Below are 24,644 nucleotides of genomic sequence, written 5' to 3'. Positions count from 1 at the left end.
AAAAATGTTGTAAAAACTGTATTAAAAATATTACCTAAGTCCACTCAGTATGTTTTGTTATAGTGTGTATATACTATATAGGTCTCCAAAATATTAATTTAGTCCCTGGACACACTCCTTATTCTTTGAATATAGGTGAGAGGCCATTGATTCAGGAAGTGCTCTGATGTCTGCCTTAAGAATGTTTGCCTTTGGAAGGATAAACAGAATAATAATAATAAAAAAGATTTAAATATTGACCTTGTTATAGTCTTTGTCACAGGTGGCATGGGGTGTTTGTCTTTGATGGAATTTAGATTCTGTTCCATTCATGAGTGGTATTCTAAGGGGAGTAGCCTTTTCCTATTGTTGAAGAGGCATATCATTTACAATCATTGTCAGATCTTGAAAGCTGACTTTCTTTTTATGTTATCTTTTGAGTGTGACTCACTGCACTTGCCCGCACAAGACATATCAGGTGTGTCAGAGTTGTGAGAGAGGTAAGAGATGGTATTGATCTGCTGTATTGATGGAATCTATTCTCAAGTCTCTTAGTCATAACAGATATTTCTTTCTATTTTCTAAGTTTGCTGTGATGTATATTGGTGCAGAACACAGAATGGCTTCTCTGTTAAGTTAAGTTATAGACTTATAGACTTGCAGTTCAGAATGCAAGGCTTAAGGTGGCTCTCTGACCCTCAAGGCCATCAATTAAGTTCTGTCCTCAGCAATTTGTGTTAAACCGTACCTTAATTAACTCCACTGTGAAAGCAGCCATCCTTAAATACAAGTGCCCTTACACATTGTGACAAAGCAGAGAAGCCCCACAGTTTTGTCAGATTACCTCGCTGTGTCAAATTAGTGCGTGTCTAAGACCAACCCCTTCTAGACATTAGGGGTCCTGTCCTGAGCACTTTACAGCCCTGTCCCTCAGGAGCCTGTGTCCATGATTTATTTAATATAACAGGGCCAGTCCTCCTGAGCCAGCAAAACATGTGTCATGCAGTGTACCCCAACAAAGGGTCTATCCATGCTGTATGGATGGAACCCCTCAGAGCTATGCTACTTCCTCCAGTACATGGTGGGACTTGAACTTCAGTGTTGCCATAGAACCCCCCACCCCCCCAAATCCCTGCCCACCACCTTCCCCCTCTTGTTCACAGGGTTTAAAGTTCTCCGGCGTGCAGCATTTGGCTGCGGAAAAATAAATATAATAATCCTACATTTAAAAAAAACTTGTTGGCATCACTTTTGAGTCCATTTTTTTGCTCTCATAAATACGAGGCACGCATAATAGTATCTAATTGCAGCGTCGCAGCCCTGATGAAAGAAGAAGTGTGACACGTTGAAAAAGCTGTGAGGCCCAATGGTCAAAGATGTCCATCTAACACATATTTATATAGGAAAACTAATTAAAGAGCAGCGGAGCTGTGTAAACAGCTCAGAGTAATCATGTCATCTCCATAAGAACGATATGATTGCCAGAACAAATTTACCGGGATTTTTGAAAAGGTCCTGTTCACACATGATCTCTTAATTGTAACTTACCGGTAAATTAATTTACCAGTGAAGTCTGTATTTGTGAAAGGGGCTAAACTCCTCTGTATATGCCATGAATTTGAATTGCTTAACGTTCATCTGGGAAAACAGTGTGCATTTCTTACTAGATTTGTAACATAAATCATTTATAAACCTTTGCCAACACAGGAGAATACATCAACCTGTTTCTAAATATGCCATTTATTGTACATCGCGATTTCAAAATAAAAGTTTCGGAGTTTTCATGTAGCAAAATATTAAAATGTAATGGATTTAAACATTGTTTAATCACGCTGTAAAGTGAAACATCACCTGGCCGTTGGCACCCTCTGCAGGTATTTGTTATAATTCATAACGTACTTAAGTTGGTTATGTTCATATTATCTATAGGCATAATGCATTATGTATTTTAACAGTGTTGTTCAATAAAACCATGTAATTACTTGGTCTTGATATTTTATTTGTTATGTTTTTTATTGCCTCATCGTTAGTTTATAAATAGTCATACTAAAGCCTGGTTTTCACTTAGGTCTATTTGTGTTGCTAAAAAATTTCAGATTACTAAATTGTCAAACTAATCAGTAGATTACTTGATTACCAAAATAATCATTAGTTACAGCCCTAGATTAGTTAAAATATTTCAAAATACAACTGCATTGTTTTACTTTTTGTAATATTAGTTAAATTTTTTTTTAATTTAATTTTTGTTATAAAATGGTGTTTTTTTTTTTTGATGTTGTTGTGGACCTAGTTTCTGTATTTTGTCTCATTTCGTGAGCTAAGTGTACTGTCACACTCCTAGTGCCGATAAGCGGTGATATAGCTCATAATTTTCCAAGTGTATGATATAGCTTTCATTCTTCAGGTTAACCTTATATTCATGAAAAAAAAAATCAGTTTGAATAAGGAAAGCAATAACTTTGCCATAGTATCCTTTCAAATGTTAAAGAAAGGACTGTGACTGTGGAGGCCGTTTGAGTAAAGTGAACTCATTGTCATGTTCAAGAAAGATGATTTGAGACATGGTGCATTATCCTGCTGGAAGTAGGCCATCAGAAGATGGGTACACTGTAGTCACAAAGGGATGGACATGGTCAGCAACAATATTCAGGAAGTTGTGGCATTTAAACGATGCTCAATTGGTACTAAGGGGCCCAAAGTGTGCCAAGAAAATATCGCCCCACACCATTACACCACCACCACCAACCTGAACCAGGCAGGATGGATCCATGCTTTCATGTTCTTTACGCCAAATTCTGACCCTACCATCTGAATGTCGCAGCAGAAATTGAGACTCATCAGACCAGGCAACGTTTTTCCAATCTTCTATTGTGCAATTTTGGGGAGCCTGTGTGAATTGTAGCCTCCGTTTCCTGTTCTTAGTTGACAGGAGCGGAACCCGGTGTGGTCTTCTGCTGCTGTAGCCCATCTGATTCAGGGTTCAATGTGTTGTGCATTCAGAAATGGTATTCTGCATACCTTGGTTGTAACGAGTGGTTATTTGAGTTACTGTTGCATTTCTATCATCTCTAACCAGTCTGCTTATTCTCCTCCGACCACTGACATCAACGAGGCATTTTCATCCACACAACTACCACTCACTGGATGCATTCTCTTTTTCAGACCATTCTCTGTAAACCCTAGAGATGGTTGTGCTTGAAACAGTTTTTGAAATACTCAGAGGAGCCCGTCTGGCACCAACAACCATTACACGTTCAAAGTCACTTAAATCCCCTTTCTTCCCCATTCTGATGCTTGGTTTGTACTTCAGCAAGTCGTCTTCACATATAGATGCCTAAATGCATTGAGTTGCTGCCATGTAATTGGCTGATTAGCAATTTGTGTTACCAAGCATAAAGTGGCCGGTGTGTGTGTGTGTGTGTGTGTGTGTGTGTATGTGTATATATATATATATATATATATATATATATATATATATATATATATATATATATATATATATATATATATTGTTAGTCAAGACATTTGGTAGACCTTTTTATTAATATTACTGATGATATGTCTTATTTCTTGACTAACTGTTTAAATAGATGAAGTAAAAGTCTTTCAAACTGCTATAAATTAATGTTTGGCTTGTTTACTTTATCAGTTTATCAAAAATGAGATGGAAAATTTTTATTCCATATATTTATTTTAACAATTTGTCAAGGCATTGGTAGACTTATAATTAATTTCTAACAGTTTAAAATAATTTTTATTCTTTTCTTTTATTATTATTATTTTTAAGCAGTTTCTCAAGAAATGATACGTATAATCAAATAATAGCTCTATCAGATGTCTTTACTAATTAACTAAAATAAGTTTAAAATAAAAAATTATTGTTTGATTTGTTTGTTTTAGTAGTTTATTAAAATAAAATGGACAGTTTTATTTTATTTTGTCTGATTGTATCGCAGGATGATCACATCTACAAGAAGTCAAATGACTAATCACTAAAGATTAATAACTAAAATGCTCCAAATTTTACAGCTTGGAAATGAATAAAGTGTCGACTAACAACATTTAATAAATTAAATTCACTTCTTACTTGGAGATTAAGCAGTGTTCTAACACTAGTGGCACTAACACTAATGGTGTACTATGGCATTTTTAGGACAAATGTAGTAGTAGGTGTCACATTTTCATTTTATGTATTCATGTGGAAAGTAATGTGTGGAGAAGAGAATTCATTGGTATAATCAGATTCAGAAACGGTCTTTTAACTCTCCACTGAGATTTGTTCAAGATACTGTCTGCGTCGACTGCTTCTTTTGTACTCATGCACACACACACATTCATGCATGAGCACTTACATGTGACACAGCCTGGCACTCACTGCCTACACACACACACACACACACACACACACACACACACATTTACACATACATAATACAGGCCTCTGGGAAAATGCAGTGTGTAAAGGAAGGAGGGAGAGTGATAGTGATTTTTGAGTGAATGAATTTAGAGTACGGATGAATGTCACACTCATGCCCATCATGTTTCTCCCGCCAACGTTCAGTGGGTGAGGTAGACTCAGATGTGAGATTCCCCTCATCTATTATTAGTCCTATGGTCTGCTGCCTTAGCACAAAAAGTAGACCATGCAGCCAATTCTTTGTACTCCTTTTAAATGAAACTTCCAGCAAATTTGGACTCAATGGCACACAGTTTCCATTATATACACTTGAGAAAGTGCAGTGCAAACAGGGCTATGTCCTCTTTGACCAGACTTCTTATTCATATAGAGGAGAGAATAAGAGGAAAGAGAGTGTGATCACTTGAGTGAAATTGGGAAAACTTGAGTCAGGTTGGGTTTAACACAGTATTACAAGTATAGCGAGTCACATAATTAGATTACTTTTTCAAGTTACTAGTAAAGTAACGCATTTTTAATTTACAAGAAAGTATTGGAGTTACTTTTTTAAAAAGTCATGCAAGTTACTTTGTTTTCCCATTTATTGACTGCCAAGTCTCCTGTCCTCATGTTGAAATCGGGAGTAAGTGCAGAGGCATTGTGTGTGCCATGTAAACATGATGTTACTGTTGTTCTAGACTAAATGTGAACATGCATTTACTCATCTCACTCACAAAAAGCAGATTTAGTATTCCTCGAAATGGATAAAAACAGGGAAATGCAAACCTGCAATAATTAAATGTTATATAACACAAATATCCCTTTATTTAAAACCATTTTATTAACCAGTGTCTTTGCTGCTGACCTTCAATGATCCAATTCAATCATACTAATAAGCAAAAATTACTTTAGATAAACTAACATTTGTGCTCCATTTATTTTTTTATTTCTTAAGAGTGTTAACTTTCTTTTCCTACGTTCTACTGTACAGACCTGAGGGAACTTTTTCTTCATCTTGAGGCTTATTTATTTCACTTTTGGTGTGAAAGGGCTCATACATTTGCCAAAAATAGAACTATATTAATAAAAACAAGCAAGTCCAGCCCAGTTTTAAAAATTAACATAATGCTTTATCTTCCATAAAAAGTAACTAAGTAACATAATTAGTTACTTTTTGTAACACAATATTGTAATGCATTACTTTTAGAAATAACTTTCCCTAACACTGTTATTAAAACTGTATTTTGTGACTGAAGGACAGCTGCACTACAGAAGAGTTTTAAGGAAAAAAATACAAAATATTTATACACAAACAAATAGTGATGGATTTGACATGATATTTCAGGTTCACTTTATTTGTCCTTGCATGTTTATGCTGTTTACTATGCTGCTCACTTGTTCAGACAACATATTTTTATGATATATGCTTTGTAGTAACAAGAACAACTGACTAAATAATATTAACTAAATAATAATTAAAACATTGAAAAATTCTGCTTAAATAATAGTAATAATAAAAATACATGTCTAAAGGTGCAGTGTATGCACTATTTGCATTTCCACATGTAATTACAAAAACACTTACTGTTTTCCGACAGGTTTTCCTTCACAGCACTCCCACTGTCTGCCACAAACTGATGGAATTGGTTTTGGGTCAGTGTTGCACAGACACATTAAAAGGGGTAGTTCACCCTCATTTTGGTCCAAACTTGTATGACTTCATTTCTTCTGTGGAAAACAAAAGAAGATTTTTTTAAAACATTTTTTCCTTACTGTGAATGTCAGTGGGATCCAGTGTTGTTCGAACCACAGCAGTCTTGAATTATCTTCTTTTGTGTACTGCAGAGGACACATACAGATTTTGAACAGCATGAATGTGAGTAAATCTTGATCACAATTTTCCTTTTTGTCTTAACAATCCCTTGGGATAAATGGGGTGGCAGAATTTTTTTAGCATCAGAATTAAATGCAGCAATCTTGTTTGTGCTTGTTGTTTGTGATTAAAAAGCTTATGCTGGAGTGAAACTGGGCAGCAGAAGTGCATAGTTTAGCCTATATATTTGCTACTATTTTAGAGCAAGAACAAACTGTTTACCATCATCTTAGATCCACCGAAGCCAACCAGACACTCTAACATCACCCCTCTGATGTGATGGACCAAATGTGAGGTAGATCCAGAGAACGTGTTCATTAAGGCAAGGAAAACAAACATATGTCAGAGAAGAAAGAAATTTGAGTATTTGGAAGAGGAAGACCTTGGGAGTGCCTTGGCCCCTGTCTAAAACTGTTAGTGGCCCAGTCTTTGTGGACGTCTTGTCTCTGGGGGCCGACTGGGTAATTATCAGTGAGGGTGCACGTGTGGGTGTGTGTGAATGGGGCCGTTCGTCAGGCATCCAGGACCCACTGTTTGCGTTCTCACTGCACCATGTCAGCGGGATGCCCCGGACTGAACAGGGCGCCCTGAAAAGTGAATCCAATTCCTCCCTTTTCCAATCTCATCTCCACTCCTCCCCACCTCATTCCCCTCTTCGTCGGCTTCTCCCCAGGAGAATGGGAAGAAGTGGAGGAGGACGTAAAGACCCATCTTCGACATGTTTGATGGGGGCCCTGTTGGACAAAGCCCTCTTTCCTGTTCGTCCATGTGGAAAATTATGGCGGAGGAGGAGGGAGACAATTAGTGGGATCTGCTAATCACCCGGGCAACACTCATTTAATTGACATGTGAAATTTTGTTTAATCTAACATGTCGATAGGCAATATGACAAAGGCCTGGAAGCCAAGGACTAGACAGCTTATTATTGGAGGACAGTCTTTGTAAGGCCGGGTGTGTGGAACAAGTCTGGGTGGGGGTTGACATGAGGATTAAATGCCATTATCCTCACAATGTGTTCGGACAAATAGCGATGCACACTCTCACTTAGGTGTTTTTATGTTTGTTGTTTGTTGCCGAAAAACAGTCTGCTTTTTTTATTACTTTCGTGATTATAGCTTTGGAGGTTTTACGGGAGAAAGCAGCTTCAGTTCAATGAAACTTGCGAACATGAGAGTTTGGGGTATGAGTGGCCACTTTTGTATTCGCAGAAATCAATAAGCTATTGAAGGTCACTGAAAAGGGAGCACTCACACCTCACACTGTTGAATTGACTGATGAGCGAGAGCTGTATAAGCACAGACATTTGCTTATTATGGTTTGCAGAAATTCAGCAATGGCATAATAGAGTATATTGAAAACACATCTTAACCAGTCACGAGGAAATACCAACACTCAAAAATACTTGTCCTTTAGTGAGCAAAATGTTACCTTAAGATCTCCTCATTGAAATCAAGTCATGTAAACACCCAGACCTCCTGAAATGATTCGATTTTAATGTTTAGACATGACAAACTTATGCAGTTGGCTTCGGCTTCACTGTTCTAACATGCTTTCTTCCCATTTGTCTTTCAGTGGGCCAGTTGTCTCTTTGAAGTTCTGTAACTAGGGAGTTAACAAGTTAATATCAGAGGACAGGTAGGCCTAACTAAAAGTTCTTCTGCAGTCAAAGATCTCCTCATTGAAATCAAGTCATGTAAACACCCAGACCTCCTGAAATGATTCAATGAGTTTTGTTAGAGTAGAATGAACTGTATTTTAAAAATATATATATATATATATATATATATATATATATATATATATATATATATATATATTTATTATTTTTTTATTTTTTTATATATTTTTTTTTTAATTGCCTTTGTGGTGGACCTTAATTTTATATATGAATGAGACTGATATCATCTTTCTTACATTTGGGGTCAAATTTTGTACTCAGCCTAAAACATTTTGGAATGGTTGTTTTGATTGATTTCATGATTACTATATTGTACTTTCATTTTAAAATTAAATTATTGAATGCATTTAAAATGCAGGCAAAAATCAGCTAGTTATAAATTGCAGTTATTAAGATTTGAAAGAGTTTTTTTCCAGTTTTGATGTTAAAATGCTAATGACATGCATACTGAATAAGCTGGTAAAGGTGTTTACTTGCATGATGAAATTGAGGTTGTGGGCAAAAATCTGGGTTTTGTTTAAACCATTTATGACTTTTTGCCTATAAAAAAAAAAAAAAAAACACTGTTTAAGATGTTTACATGCAACCATAATGGCTGAGAGATGTAAATGCACTCAATGACAGCTATGTAAATTATGTCAATATTCAAATCTGAGTCATAGGCATCACAGCTGTAGATGAAACCATTTTTCTGTATAGTCTTAATGCTTGGTGAAATCATAGCTACTGTATTTTTTTCAGAGATTTCCATTTTGTTTGCCAGACAGTTTGGCAGTTTGCCCGAACTCACAGCTGGATTGGCCAGGCTTTTAATGCGAGCATTGGGGGTTGGAATATGGGTGTCTGGGATGGGGGTTTGAAAAGGGCGAAGGTGGCATTGCTAGGGCACAGGGAGAATTTTTTCTCTTAAAAGACTGGTGCTCGAGAGTGATTGAATTGAATTCAATATATGACCATGTTTTTTTTAATATTTATTTTAGGTGTTTATCCCTTTATGTATGCATGACAGTACTGAAGGCAGACAGGAAGTAGGAGAGAGAGGTGGGGGGATGGGATCAGGAAGGACCCCGAGCCAAAACTCAAACTCAGTTTGCCTGAAAAAGAACCACGATATATGCTGGAGCGCTGCCGCTTCCATTTTTTGTGAAGTCTTAATTTCACATTGAGCTAGCGAACAAAAAATGCATTAAACTTGCATAGACAGTGAATTAAATATTAATTGCATATTTGATTTTCCTTGGAATCGATTCAGGGAGCTCAATGCATCAGCTGTGCATGTGAGCTCAACGTTGTTATTTTTTTCTCCCTTACTACCAGGTTTACTTTTCTTCATTTCCTCCTCTAATGTAGCCATATCTGTATCATTGTGCCACTTAACACTCGATATTGTCTAAAATACTAGGTTGAGTCCTATTGACAACTTCCTGTTAAATTGGTTGTGCACAGGTCTTTGCTTTGTGTCGAAGAGAAGACAACAGCATCAATGAGCAGGTCTACCCCAATTTCCTATGAGTCCTTCACTATTGTGACAATAATAACATGGGCTCTTTATGCAGTAGCTATTACTGCCCTGAGCAGCAGGAGATCTTGCCAAGACCGATGCGGTGGGGGTTTACTTGACTCCATGCAAGCTACGTCCCTGCCACTTTCCCTCCCTTCCTCCTTCTTGTAGAGGGCCGTTCCTGCTTTGCCACTTTGCCCTGACAACTGACTGCTTAAACGAGTGCATGAAAATAGGTGCCTAGCTGGTCTCCATGACAGACCGCACATAATCAGTGTTGAGGTATGTAATTACAGCTGTCAGGCCCATCCGCTGTAATTGATGCAAGTGCAAGCAGCGCTTTCTGCCAGGGCAGCCTCTTACTGCACACATGGCAGCGATACTGGCCTCTCCTCATGAGAGAAAAAGAGAAAAACATTACCTGCACGGTGCACGTTAACAGACGCCAAGCGAGACTTTTTCGGCTCAAAGTGTGACAGTGTTTCTTTTTTTTTCACAGAGTATAGTACCCTGGATGGGTTTTTCTCCTGGCTTTCGATTCTCAGACTCAGTTTGATGTTGCCGGGCACATTCACAGATGGTGAAGGGGGGTAGGGGGTGTGATGAAAATGCTGTCAAAGCCACAGACGCTTAAGTGTCTCCAAGGCGAGGTGGTCTGTCTGCGGGGTGTCTGTGCTTAGCTTATCGCTGTTGGCTTTTTTAAATGTTTCAATTCCTGCCATCCAGTAGAACACACGGTACACCATTTAACTTGACTGGAAAAAAGAGAAATTACTTGAATCAGACTTCTTATGCCGCTTCATGCACAAAGAGATGGATAGGCCAGAAATGTAGTGGCTTGAGCATCTAGGCTGAAGGCTGGGGTAAATAAATCCTCTAGAGAACATATAAAGACCTATCTGGCTACAAAGCAGGAGTCTCAGGTGCCTGCCCTTCGCCTCGCTGTTGTAATATTGATCAGAGGAAGGTGTGCTTCCCTCTTTTAGCTCTGCTGAGGATTGATGGTGGAAACCAACACAAGAGGATATTTATTGATTTGGCTTGGGAAGTTACGGGCAAAATAACTTGACAACTGCACCCAAATGCAGTGATAGAGAGGCTTCGTTTAATTCTTATGTTTGTTTTGCCATTATTGATTTTATTATTTTTTTATCAGCTGTTACTAAAACTGTTCATTTGCTGTGACATCAGGGTTCCCATTTGTTAGCATGTTTCGCATTTACATTTTTGTCTCTGTACCAGGAACAAAAGCATTGCATTGCTCGCTATGGTTCAGTTGTTCAAAATGTTAACCAGGATTTTTCATAGTGATTTGAAATCATGCATACTATCATTTCATTTGAAAAGAAAGAAATGTACCTGCATTTAAAAAGGTATTTTTATTATTATTATTATTTTCAATTAATCAATTATCAGCTAGTTTACCTCATAGCACTCAAAGCTGGAGTATCATATTTCGACTGTAACTGGAAGGATGCTTTACAGCCCGTTCCCTGTGGTTATTGCCAACATATGCCTGCAGCATGGCTATCTGTAAAGTAGTAAGATGGCTGAGCCTCTTCGCCCGGTAAGCCCTCCCCTCCCATATGCTCAACTTCCAGTGGCAGACCACCAGCGGCATCTCATCAGACATTCAAATCGGCAACAATTTCCCTCCATTGATGTGACAGAGTAGGAGATTAGTGATTTAAGATATAAACAGCACTCTGACTCTGGCAGATCTGATATGTGAATCCCATGACGTCTACATTTGTAACAATTTTTTGTGTATAAATATATATTTATATGCATTTAAATATTCTTTTTATGTACTGTAAATGTATTTAAAGTATCATTTTATTTAATTAAATATTGTTTCAAAATTATTTTTTTTATTAAATTTATTTAGACAAATATTAATGAATGCATGAATTAACTTCCTTCAAGATATGTTGTATGCATGCAAATGTTTTATGAATGTTGATGATAAAGTAATGACAAAGTAATGATGATATAAAAGGAGCAGAGTTTGAATAATCTTAGTTGCGTATATTTCAATGCTCAGACTTTGTTGTTTCATAGACTTGTTTTGACTGTATTTGAAATTTACCAATTTATTTTTTAGTTCAGTAGTCTAAAAATATTGCTTACCTCCAAGCATTTGTGTGTATGACAAACCTCAATATCACTCCAATATACAAATACTAAAGTAATGTTCATTCGACAGAAGCATGCTAACCTTTCACTTTGTCTGGACCTCATTAAACTCTAGATTACAGCAGTGGAGGTTTCATTGTCCACTAATATGTTTATGTGGTCTGCCATCACCTTGTCTGACAGGAAGCATTGGATTCAATTGGATTAGCACTAACTTAATATATCTCCACACGTAGAATCCACAACATGAAAGTGCCATTTTGAACAAGTCTGGCTCTGGCCGGTCTGCATAGCTGTTCCCAGACCTGCTCACTGCTGACTATAGGAACACAAGGTGAAGTGTGAAAGTTTGAGGTGGGTAAAGCTAATCATTGTGTAATTACGGCTGCCAAAAGGGAGCCATTAGCTAAGTGCTATCCACTAACGGTGGTCTCTGTCGCTTTGCGTGAGGACTGAGAGTTAAATTGTTGACAATGGTTGAATAGTCCTCCAAGGCCCCGTGATTTGGCCAGGCAGTCTCTGAGTTTCATTGCTACTCATTAGTGGCTATGTTTGGTGCACTGCCTTGACAAATCATACCCCAATGTTATTAAACATGTCGAAACATTGTTTGACAATTTCCCTGCTTGCCTTGTAATTGGTGCGCTCTGTGAATAGGCTATATAAATATATTTATGAGCTGAGAAATTTAGTGCTATCAAATCAAGGCAGGGCCTAATGCATTTTTCAGTGCTGTAAATTCGGAGATAGTTGATGACTTTATGAGGATGTTTATGGGGATTGGCACTGTTTATTTTCATAAACAGCTCAGCAGATGCTGGCGAGAGCAGCTGCGGTGGTTTGCATTCTAATGAAAATGACAGGGCCAGCTGTTGTGCTGTACTTACTGTAGTTTAGCGCTTGCAAGTTTGCAAGAAGAATTCATCTTTTAGAATGGGGAAGCGTAGCTAGAAGTCTTTTTGTTGCAAGTTTACTCAACTTTTCCAAGCATATTCTAGATTAATTAGAGATATAGATGAAGCACAGGGAACAATCCATTCTGACAGTTAGTTGTCTTGATCATCAAAGAACACAGGTAATATGTGTGATTGTTGCTGCAGGATGAAAACGATATTAAGTACATACCTATGCGAAAAGAGGAGGGTTTAAATTCTGATTGAGCACTCTAGACACCTCCATCAGAATTAGGTTCACCTAAAATACCTTCAACTACAATCATGCTCTCAGCTGAAATCTTCCTCTGTATCATTCCCTCTGGATGAGCATCTATAAGATGTAAAACAAGATGAAAAAGAGGCTGTATACAAGTGGGCGTCTAATGTCAGGGGGTGTGTGCACGGGAAGCCGAAGACATATGAACGCCTTGATGTTTGTGTAACAGCGTAAGCTATACTGCATAAACACATATGCCTGCATACATTTCCTTGCATGTTCTGTTACTACACCAAAAAGCAGCTTTATTTCCCCTCCCAGCATGTGCACCCGTCGATGCCAGTCTGTCTGACATCAGACTCTTAGTGACACTAATGCACGTGCCAGTCGATTCAAGACCAGACTTTTGACTCGTCGACGTAAGATCATAATCTCTCCCGACGGTTCCACCATGTGGCACAGGAGTCACTCTTCAGCTCTTTAGTGACTCTTGGCTATCACCGCAAGCTCTGTGAAGAGCAGCGGGCATGTCTCCAGTCAGTGAACTGCTAAATGAGGGCTTGGCCAGACAAGCAGACGGGTGACAGAGAGCACCGGGGTTGGATTGCTTTGGATGGGACGGCTGGTCTCTCGCCCTCCTCTACGCCCAGGTCTTTGTCTCCTTTGCTAATTGAGTGACCCAACTGACCCTAGAGTAACATGTCACCACAGAGGGGTCAGAGCCCTGGTGTCATGTGACACGGAGCTTGTGACCTGATGTGAAGGGAAGGGCCAATGTCACCGATCTAATCCAGTGACATTAGATTCAGTTCTGATCTTTCTGGGTTTTTTTATTTTTATTTTACAAACCAAACAAATCACCTTGATATGATTCTAAATCCATGTAGACACATTATAAAATTGGCCTGTGTGTCTGTTTAAACCTTTATAAATATTATAATTATTTGTTTTGGCTGTTACAAATAGCTACCTGATACACTGCCAAAAGGGCTTTTGAAAAGACAAAACGTAAACAGTCAGCTCAAAAGGGATTTTTCCTGCTATTCCACAACAAACAAAAAGACTGATTAGTATGTGCCATTTGTGTTTCATGTGCATTATTTGCTAAGAAAAAAAAAAAAAAAAAAACTAGCTCTCTTATTGATTGCAGTCTGACAATAGCTCTTTTTATTCAGGCAGGACGTTCATGCTATGTTGCCTAGTGACATAATGACATCCATCAGGAAGTCAAATGTCAGTCCTTTCTTGCTCTGACATTTAGTTTCGGGTACATATGGAGTCATTGTTTTGCATTTGATTTGGCTGATGTTGGAACAGCATCAAATGAGTTATTTTGTGCTATTTTAAAATGACCGTTGAAGTGCTTCAGCCATCATGAGAGACTGGAGACGAATCTGAATTGATTGAAAAGACAAAAGGATCAGCCTTGAATCTTGATCCTCTAATCCCTGTAGCACTGTCAGATATTACAAGAAGGCCTGCGTCAAAATATCTATGAATGAGTTTGTAATGTATAGGATTGTGCAAGAGGGACATCTTCCATCACTCAAAGCAAAGGATTTCTGTCGGGACTGTAAGAAGACTGACAGGTCTATTTACCCCTTTCCAGTCAATCATGCAGCCTCCTTAATGTCTGCAGGCCTGTTGGCTTCAGGTTCGGGTTGCAACAGAAATCTTTTGTGATGATGAAATCACAGAGTTTCCTGTCCGTTTTCTACTTTGAAGGAACCGAGGGCTTTTGTGGTGTTGTAGAAAGATACCTGCTGTGTTCGAATGGATTTGATGAATATGTTTTGTTGCAATGATAGTCTTCTGTAGATGTCAAACCGCCTTGTGTTCTGCTCTGATGATTGGACGTTATCTCTATATGCTAAATGAACACCTATGAGCTTCAGAAAAAAGCTTTGAAGAGAAATTTGTTCATGTTCTTACAATATACCCATCATAATACATGTATGTGGAATCTGAAACCCTATCTTTGAAGTGTCCGTTATTTCAGGTGCTGCTAAAGTGTTTGTTTAGTGCTATTCACTTAAGATTTCTTATTTCTGCAAATGTATTGGTCCATCTCAGCACTTATAAGGGCCTCGGCTAAGAAGTGCCAAACTAGTTTTGGGGGTATCTGTGAAAAGGTTCCCCTTAATCCATTTTATTTGCTCTGCTACCTCAAAACCATTTGTCCACACAGCCCAATGTCCCCCGCTGGCCCTTTCCTCCCGCTTCTTCCAAGGATTGAGAGTGGAGGTGCAAGACACAGACTGTTAAAAAAAAGCCATCTGGCCAGAGGAAGAGGTGGGGAGGTGTGGGGGGGAGGGGGGTTGCTGAGGGTGGAGGGAGTCATGCTGGGCAATCAAAATGACAGACAGCAGTGAAAAGTGTTTTGTGGGCTCCCACATATATGTGAAGTAGGCTGACTTGTGAGCTTTCACAGCTCCCTTTGGTCTTCAGGTAAACACTGACTTAGTCACGGTGTATCTCATTCTCTCGCGCTTTCTGTCGTACGCTCTTTCTTATTGGCCCGTCTCGTACAGACACACCCGTACGCTGGGTTTCCAACAATTGCACAAGCATTTTGCATAATCGGTACAACTGAAACCAGGTGACATGATTGTTTCCTCCAGAAAACGCAAATCAGGGATGCTAAAATTCAACAACTGAGGTGAGAGTCGCACAATCAAAGTCTTCCCTTTCTCCAAATATTATAATCTCTTGTTCTTACGCATTCATTTTCACCATCCCCCATTGTGCCCCCCCCACCCCTTCCAAAAAAGAAAAAAGAAAAAAACCCTAAATGTGTGGAGGCTTCATTTTTCACTCTCCCCAAGCGGCTCTGTTGTCAGAGAGGAACCCTTAGAAAGTCTTTATTTCTGCCAGGCAGGGCCTCTCGCGTTCCTCTGGCTTCTCCGGCCGTTCTCATGGCTGTCCCCCCACCTGCTGGGACCCTGATCCCAGGCCGAGCTGCGCTTCAGCAGGGGACAATTACTATCCCGCTCTGCCTTTGATCATCTGACCACATGGAAGCACAACAGCTGACCACATGTTTCAACAGACAAGAAGGAGGAGAGGGGAGAAGAAAAGGGTGAAGAAAGAGGAGAAGAGGGAAAAGCATTTGCCTTTCATTCTCTCTTGCAAGCTGCACACTAGAAAAAGGCCCATTCCAGGAGCGGCTGTAGTGCTTGTATAATTCTCATGATCTTTGGTGTGTGGTAAACGCCTGGGTTTATTACAGACATGGGGCAGCCGCATGTAAAGTTTCTTTTTGAATTCGCCTTGTCTCATATACTGAAGCTAGCGCAGAGTGCTAGAGAAGTAATTTGAGGCTGAGCTTGTAAAAGTGAGTGCTAATTCTTCTGTCATTGTCAGCCAAATTGTCTCTTAGCCAGCTGGGCCTCTGCATAAATGCTTGCTGTGGTCAATATTGAAAGTGCTTCCACATGAAGTCAAATCGAATTTTGAACTTTCCTAATGTATAATTATTGTTTTCAAAAGGTTTATATTTATATTTATAAGGCAAAATTATAAATGATTCATTCATAAATATCACTGATGGAGTCACACAGCATGTCATTCAATAACCTTAACTAACCTCGCCATGTCATAAAACATTCAAAATAGGAGACTCAGTGACTCAATCATAAGTAAAAATTAAGCCAAAATGCTTTTTTATCTTTTGAAGATCACCCCCCCCCCACACACACACACACAACCCCCCGCACTTTAATGAGGAATTTTTCTTCATTGTGATTCAGAACTGTTGCTTGTTTTGATACCCCAAATGAGGGTGTGAGCTCAGCATATTTTTTCGGAGTATGTGTGGTTGCATGTGGTACGCGTGTTATTTGTCGCAGCATGTGTTCGTGTTTTATTTGTTTGTGGATGTTATTTGTGTACATATCCGGTTACTGTGTGTGCATAGGAATGGATGTGTACAGTATCTTTGAGTGTATTTCTGTTTCCATGCCCACTGAAGCAGACCTGAGAGGTGCTGGGATGTGTTCAGGGGGCCGGGGGTGAGGCACCTAGGCCTAGGGGAGCTGTTTGTTTGGGCCTGTTTGCTGGGGATGGCCTCCTTGAGTGTCCCTATTGTGCAGCAGATCACTTTACCACATTAAGGGCGCATGAAAAGAAGCTCTTCACTGGCACTTGGGCCCTGGCTGGAATAACAGGCAGTGTTTTGACTGGCTGCCACCTTCTATTCTGACCGCTCTGCCGCCCAGCAGACGTCTCCCGTCTCAAAGAAGCCTGGGAGGAGAAATGCACAGACAGATAATCACAAGACTCTTACTCAGCAAACAAACCATTTTGTTAGGTTATGTCACAGACAGTCTCATATTCTTATCTTAATTTCTATTTTTTTTTTTTTTTTCAAATTTCATTTTGAGTTTTTATTCTAAGTTCATGTACTTTTAGAATGAAAAGATTCTAAACCAAATTATTATTTTTTTTTTAATTATGAAGTTTACGACTGCCGTGTTTTTGACAAAACATCATTACATGTCTCACCCTCTTACAGGCCTTTTGTGCATTTTTACCTAGTTCATAATCATTTTATCCGGCAGTTAAAAATAATTAACAAGTCATGCTCTTTTGTCGTCCGCCATTATGAGTCCTCCGTCTAGCAATGAAAGGTTTCACCATAAGCACAGTCACATAATAGTGTCAAAATCTATTTTAAAGTGCAGTAATTCAAGGGTTTACAAGGCTCCATAAAACCTCAACATGCCCCAGTAATGAGAAGCATGAATGGAAACTTGGAGAGTTCTTCGTGGCCCCAGCAAAGGCGGGAGACCAAATGCAGGACACTGCACAAAGCACAGGGGCTGTAACAAAGAAAGGCAGGACAGACAGAGCTCTCGCTGAGTGAAGACAAGCACACATGTTGCAAAAATTGAACAGACCTTGTTGCATGGTTGAAGTGATGCAAGCGGTAGACTGTCTTGGTGTACAGTCTGCAATTTAAGCTTTATGGTATATTTTTTAACCTTGGTATCATTTTTTAACCTTGCTCCAGTGACATATGTATATAATCTAAAAATTACACTTCAAACTTTTTAGGTTGGTAAAAGATAAATATATATATATTCATTAAAGTGATCAAAAGCGACAGTAAAAGTGTTTGTTGCATATAAATTTCTATTTCAAATAAACATTGTTTTTTTGAACTTTTAGAATGATTTCTAAAGGATCATGTGACACTGAGTAATGGCTGCTTAAAATTCAGCTTTGCCAACTTTTTCAAGTATATATTAATATATACCCATTAATATAATTAAATAATTAATTTTTATCATCTTTTTTTATATTCTCACTTTTCACGGAAGTTTTAGTTTCTTTTGCGGATTAGCACATCACTTTTCCAGGCATTAAGTAACGAGTGGATGTAACTGTAGAGAAGCTCTCTGCGCTCATACAGTCGTATTTCAGACTCCTTGCTGAGTTTACACTTGCTAGAGATCTCATAACTCCACATGTGGTCGGGGCAAGGTTAAAAAAAAAAACTGTGATATCATGTAAACTTCAGATTGTACACACCTCTCTACTGTTCCCAGGACCCGTACAAGAGCAGGTCAGATGCAAATGTGTGAATGGTTATGCGCTGCATGCTCTTCAGATGTGAATCAGTCTTCTTTTGTAGCTAAAACTCTAACAAATCTATTAGGCACTTTCAAAGTTTACACGCACACAGTGCGCTCTCTTTAAAAATAAATGGAGGTGTCATGATCTATGCACATTTAGAGTGCTGACATATGAGGTAGGCCTGCGCTCCAGCTCCTGTCTCCAGGATGTCCCCCATAATGTCTCCAGAGACAGATGCCATGAGACATAATTGTGTGTGGGAAGTCTGGATGCTATGCTCATGTAGTTACAGCAATGCATCAGTGGGCTGCTGTTGAGTTGCTGTGTACTGTAGATGTGTAGGGATATTAAATTCAGCCAGCGCAAATCATAACTGACGTTAAGCAGTTTATGTTGGTGAAAACTGTAGTCTTTGACTACAAGCTAACAAGTGTGTGGGTAAGGCCAGTATTTGATTTCCAGGCTGAAGACTGAAATCCATTGTAAATCACCAGAGAGAAATCGCTTTCAAAATGTTATACCAGGAACATTTAATGTTATTATTGGAAGTCATAAATGCTTCACTTTTAGAGCATCTTGGCAGCCTTTAGTGCATTTTTGGCCATTTGCCTCCTACCACCATGTTATTGATGGCTAGATCCACTGAAACAGATCCAGAAAATATTGTACAATGTAACTTTGAATGTGTTTTATACATCAATTTCTTATTTTAATTTTGAGAAACTAGTTTCATATTGTGCATTTTTTTTCTCTAAGAAAAGTTTGGTGAAAGAAGCTGCCTTTATCAAATATTCTTCCTGATTCAGCAGAATGTAAAAAAAACTGTGTCTTCAACAGACTTAAGGTATTGCTGGGTAGTTATAGAGCTTATTGTGTTTGTTCGGTTAATGGCTACTATAGGCAATAAATTATTTACTTTCTGTACAAGCGAGGGTAGTAATTACGCAGCTGTCCCTGCCTCTTCTTCAGGTCCCAAGGTAGTCTCGATGGACAGCATGTCATTCCATATTAATTAAAAGCATATCAAGTCACTCGTTTTGTGGTTTGCTGTCAAACTTACGACACTGAAAGGATGTCATGCAGGATGCCATTTAATATATGTTGCGTTAAGTTTTGGAGTTTGTGTGGATAGCTTTAATTTTTCAACCCACCCGTCCATTTGGGATGCAACAACTTGCCATTGAGTTGACATTAAAATAAATAAAAAATAATAATTTAAATGATTAGTGACTCCACACAACAATTTCTTTGTTCTGCCAATCCTCTGGCCATCAAAAATCGTCCGATATAGAGGAATTCGCTTTACAAATTATATAAATAAATAAAAGCATGAAAATAGCCAGGCTTTTTACTTATCAGCCTTTGATTACTTTTAATTAGAGAGCAATTTTCTATGCAAAAAAAAAAAAAAAACCAGTATGTGTGTGCAGTAAAGGAGATGACAGGTCTAATGGTTAATTGAAATGAAAATGTGTCAGGCAGGAATAGAAAGATATGAATGCATGTCAGAATGACTGAAACGTTCACAATAAGAGGCAACCATGTCAGTGTACAGGCTGTTCAATCTTGTCCATCCGGTGTGTAACATCTTTAACCTAATGCTAGTTTGCATCATCTTAAAGCACTAAACATTTTTACCTCTGAATCTTTTACGTTCATTCCATATATACTTACTCACAACACCCCAAGTAACATTTCAAATAACCCAAGGATGAATATAGAAGTATTACTTCTATATTCTAGATAAAGATATATAATCAGCTACTATTTCGACATTTGGAATGACTGTGAGAGTCTGGTTATTGCCTAGTGCATGTGACATGCAGACCAGTGAGAACTGAAGCTACTCAGACTGCAGCTGCTGTTAATGTATGTTATTAAAGGGTATAGTAATTTTTCCTGTAGTCTTGCAGTTGGGGGTGATGGGTATCTCTTAATGTTTCTTATTAAGAGACCATCGGGAGAGAAAATGTTTCCGCATAGCCAACTGCGGAATTGTAAAGTGCATCAGGAAGAAATTAGGCTTTATTAAATAAATGCATCTTTCTGTTTTTGAATGCAGTACATGTAAGAATTTAAACATTTGAGATTTCATTTTTGTATATATTTATTTTACAGACTTGGTTGGGTTGAGGTAATCCATAACGACTATTTGTGGCTGTTTGTGTCATTGTACAGTGCATGTTCCGCCCCCTTTTTTCCATAGATGTACCCTACCCTCCTCCTTTGAAGTTTAATTTGTTGATGTTGGATTCATTTATTTATTTATTTTGATGAGTGGTCTCATGTATGTGTAGTGGACAAGAGGATGTACATCCGCTTTCCTTCAGCCGGATCTTACAATGAAGGGTCTGAGTGTTTTTTGTTTGTTTTTTAAATAGGGTCCCATTCCCACTCTCAGGGGAAGCTGGAATTAAACATGGATTAATAATTGACATGGATTAATCTTTAATCTACATGTTCCGTCTGCTTGTCTATGTTCTATGTTCAGACAGTAGTCTGCTGAACTGTCCATGACTCAGTATTAGAAATCCCACCAGTGTATTAAGTGTTAATACAGTGTAGAACTTTTACATTTTAGAGATAAAACATGTTTTGGTTCCAAGATCTCCTTCTGGCTATGCCTCTCAGTATTGATTATGATTTGTTATGTTATCATTTTATAAATTATTTATTAAATTGTGGGCATCTAAACAGTCTAAATTAAACTTGGTGTATTTGTTTAAAATGTTGTGTTAATGGCATCTTCTGAAACACTGTGACAGTCAGGGTTTTAAAAGGATGGAGAAGAAACCCTGAGGTTTCTGTTAAAGCAGAGGGCAGTATTGTCACTTAAAAAAAAGTACAGAGACTTGCAGATAACATATTCAAAAATGAAATGCATGTCTGAGAGGATGCAAAGCGTCTCAGTAGCCTACTACAAACCTGGTACACAGTGTTGCATTGCTTTATGATTGTGATTGTGTCGATATGAGTCTAAGTGTGTGACATGCAAATAATTATCAGGAATATACGGGACTATAAAGTGCAAATGAGTTTAAAAAGCACTAAGCACAAAATAAATCATTGTACACATATATTGCCCTTTTTAATTTCGCAATTATAAAAATGTTCTGTGAATGTAGCATGAACATTAGCCCCCTTCTGAGCTATTAAGCTGGCTGTCTGGTGTTGCAATTTTACACTTCACCGGCTCCGACAAGCAGTCTACTTGAGCCAGAATGCCCCAGATTTCACCTTATTTAGGTGATGTACCAAAATCATTGAGGGCGCAGGCTCATTTGGCAAAATTAAACAAAACAGGCAGAAACACAGACATCGTTTCTGAGAAGGAATACAATTTTCTCCCAAAACATGCTGATATCTGAACAGGCCTGTATGACGAATTTCGCAGACAAGTTAATTGTATTTTATTTACATTGTTAATTTACATTGTTAAATTTTTTTAATATTTATGCTACATTGTTAAAAAAATTTTTTCCCCCATCAGACTTAAAGCTGACTTCATGTGAAATAGATGCTCAGTTCATGTAGGCCTATATTAACCGATCATATATTTCAAATAAAAGTGAGCTATATATAAATATTCAGAATGTTTTAGTCGGAAAACATACAACATTGCTTCGTTTCCAAACTTTAGCATGCCTAACCTTTAAGACATGGCGTTTTACATGATGAGCGGTTTACTTCACATTCCTGTTAATTTATGATGCAATCAGGCGTCGAATGCATGAATGGCGGCATGAAACAACCAGACTGGAGACATAATGTATTATTAATAACCCGAGGAAAAACACTTCTGGTAACTTAGTGTTTAAATATAATGCTGCAGAATTTCCCGTTTTTAAAAGTTGAATTGTAATGTTTGTGTCCTAAAGATATGATATCTCAGTAGGCTAAATGACCTAATTTATAAAGACAAAAATCAAAATGCTCGCAGGTAAATGAACGTTTCTTTTGGCCATGATTAAATCTATGGTGACTATAAACTTTTCATCTGAAGGCTTTAAACGAATGAATTTTACACCTTCTACACGTTTTCACTTACCAAAAAAAAAAAAAAAAAAAAAAAAGCAGAACACTTTCGAGTTTTCTGAGACAGGGAAATTGCAGCAATCTGACCTATAGTGCATGATTGAAGTTTCTTTGACATTCATTTCGAGTGAGTTCCTCAAGGACTTGCCAAGTGAATTGTTAGTAACTCTATGCTCTGACTTTTCTTTTTGTGAGAATTACAGGGTTAAGCCAGGACTGTGACATTTATGACAAACATTGACAAAGTATGGCGTGACTTAAAAACTATTTAGTTATACAGAAAAAGAGTGTATCTGATGCATGCTGCATAACTGCACGGAGATGCGTGTGTGATTGTTATTGTTGTAGTTAGCGTTGAATTCGCACGGCTGTTTAATTATTTGTTTTGTTTAAAACATTAAATCGCATTATCTGTGAATGCAACTCGCTGGCATTTTTAGGTGCAGCCAGTATTTCATCGTAATAACGGTCGCTTGCTACCTGTTTTGCATTGCAATATAGCGATTATGTTGTTTTGCATATGTTTATTAGATATTAAACATACAGGATAATATATTCGCAAAATGTGTTTTTAAGTAGGCTACTGCGTTGAAAAAAACCGCTATATAAGGTAAAGTTTTGTTCTCTCCTAGTTGAACTTAGAAATTAATTAACTGATTTTCACTGATGCATTATTTATCTTGCAGACATGCTAACTTGATTTTAATTTGACACCCAATGATCTTACCATACTGATCATCGTTATAAATTTTACTAAATAAGAAAACGTCCATTTGAACTGCAGTTTGAAATCTATACATTTATAGATTTATATGAAACATCATTGCAGTGTCATGTGCCCTCAAGAAAAAAAATATTACCAAGTGATAATGTTGGTTAGTATTAGATATTATGATTGCAATTAGTGTTTGTGTGCCACAAAGGCAGCATGGTTAAGAAACACATTAATTCACAGGAACTTGTGCTCTGTTCCTTTGGTTTTAGAAAAAAAAAGTGAGTGAAGACAAAGTATGTGATCCGTTTTCTGTAATACCCCCACAATGTACAGATGAAACCGGAAAAACAATTACACAGGAGATTGGCCCTGGGGTATTGAGAGGTATAAGCAGCATGAGGGGTTGGATTGACTCTGGTGCACCTTTGGACCTTGCATTATCCTGGCATGAGGTCTCTTTGGCAATAGCCAAGCAATTTCCAACAGCACCTGGCCGCCCACCCCTGATAGCCTCTATACCTGTACATACACCCCCCCCCCCCACACACACACACACACTTTAAAGTGTGCATAATGACTTTCTATGAAACCAAAAAAAGTGTGTACACAAGATTTGGAAGTCACCTCAGGAAATAAATCATTACCTGCATGAGCTACAGTGTGAAGCTTCAGTATAGAGCTGCTTGTGTATTCTGTGTTCAGTTACTAATATATAAATAGTAAATTGTGAAAAATAAAAATGTGTATGACTTGACCAATTAACAGTTGACACCTTCCATTTTATGTTTTGATTTAAGGGCTAAGCAAAATTGGTTCTTTGTGTAATGTGTTTTTTTGTGTTTTGTTTATTGATTGCTTTTGTATTTTGTTTTTTTTGTGTTTGAATTTATTTAGGATTTGATATCTTTAGCTCTTGATCTCTTGACCTATTTAGCCCTGTTACTGATGCAATGATGGCCATCTTAGCTCTCTGAGTCCTCTATTAATTTGATAAGTGACTCACAATAATGTCAAACCCAGTGGACACCAGCTTCTAGTAATCAATATTATTTATATTATTAATATCTTATATTTTTTTTTGATATGGTCATTGGATATGTGAACGTCATGGTGTAAATACATAACATTTTCCAAAGCTCCAGCTAAACTGAGCATTTTTTTTTTTTTTTTTTTTGTAGATATATTCAAATGATTTTATGTCATTTTATTTAAAGCAAATACAATTCTCTTGAAGTTTAGGTAAAATATCTAATGTATGATATTGATCACTTCTGAACTCTCAATTTGATTCAATATGTCTTCACAATCTTGATTTATTTATTTATTTATTTATTTTTTAGTGATGAACATGTCTACATAAACTAAATGTAAAGATATTTAAAATCGAACAGAAAATTACACCGTGGCAGGGATCAGGGGTATTTTCTCCAAAGCCGGACATTAATGCCCCCTTTTGGATTGGAAAAGTGGGGGGGGGGGGGGGGGGGGGGGGACACAATTATGCTGACACTGTGCCCCTGGTCGCCTACGTAATTTTAAATATACTTCTTGCAAAGTTTGGAGATGGAAACGTTGGAAGGAGCCACCTCGTAAAATAAGTGA

General features: G+C 37.9%; 1 long non-coding RNA gene across 4 annotated transcripts in view; it reads left to right on the top strand.

The window, feature by feature from the left end:
- Positions 1-24,644, top strand: part of LOC109078413 — a 72,679-nt gene that overhangs the window by 10,584 nt on the left and 37,451 nt on the right. For 3 of the 4 annotated variants that reach the window (XR_006156461.1, XR_006156458.1, XR_006156457.1), the window contains exon 3: positions 7,821-7,883. The exons of the other annotated variant lie outside the window; for it this stretch is intronic. This is a non-coding gene — a long non-coding RNA (uncharacterized LOC109078413). The remainder of the gene's footprint in view (positions 1-7,820; positions 7,884-24,644) is intronic. 4 annotated transcript variants of the gene reach the window in all.

Source organism: Cyprinus carpio, chromosome B14 (genome assembly GCF_018340385.1).
Source record: "Cyprinus carpio isolate SPL01 chromosome B14, ASM1834038v1, whole genome shotgun sequence".
In the NCBI taxonomy this organism is placed as follows: Eukaryota; Metazoa; Chordata; class Actinopteri; order Cypriniformes; family Cyprinidae; genus Cyprinus; species Cyprinus carpio.
The sequence above is the reverse complement of the archived record's forward strand: the minus strand, read 5'-3'. Positions and strand labels throughout refer to the sequence as shown.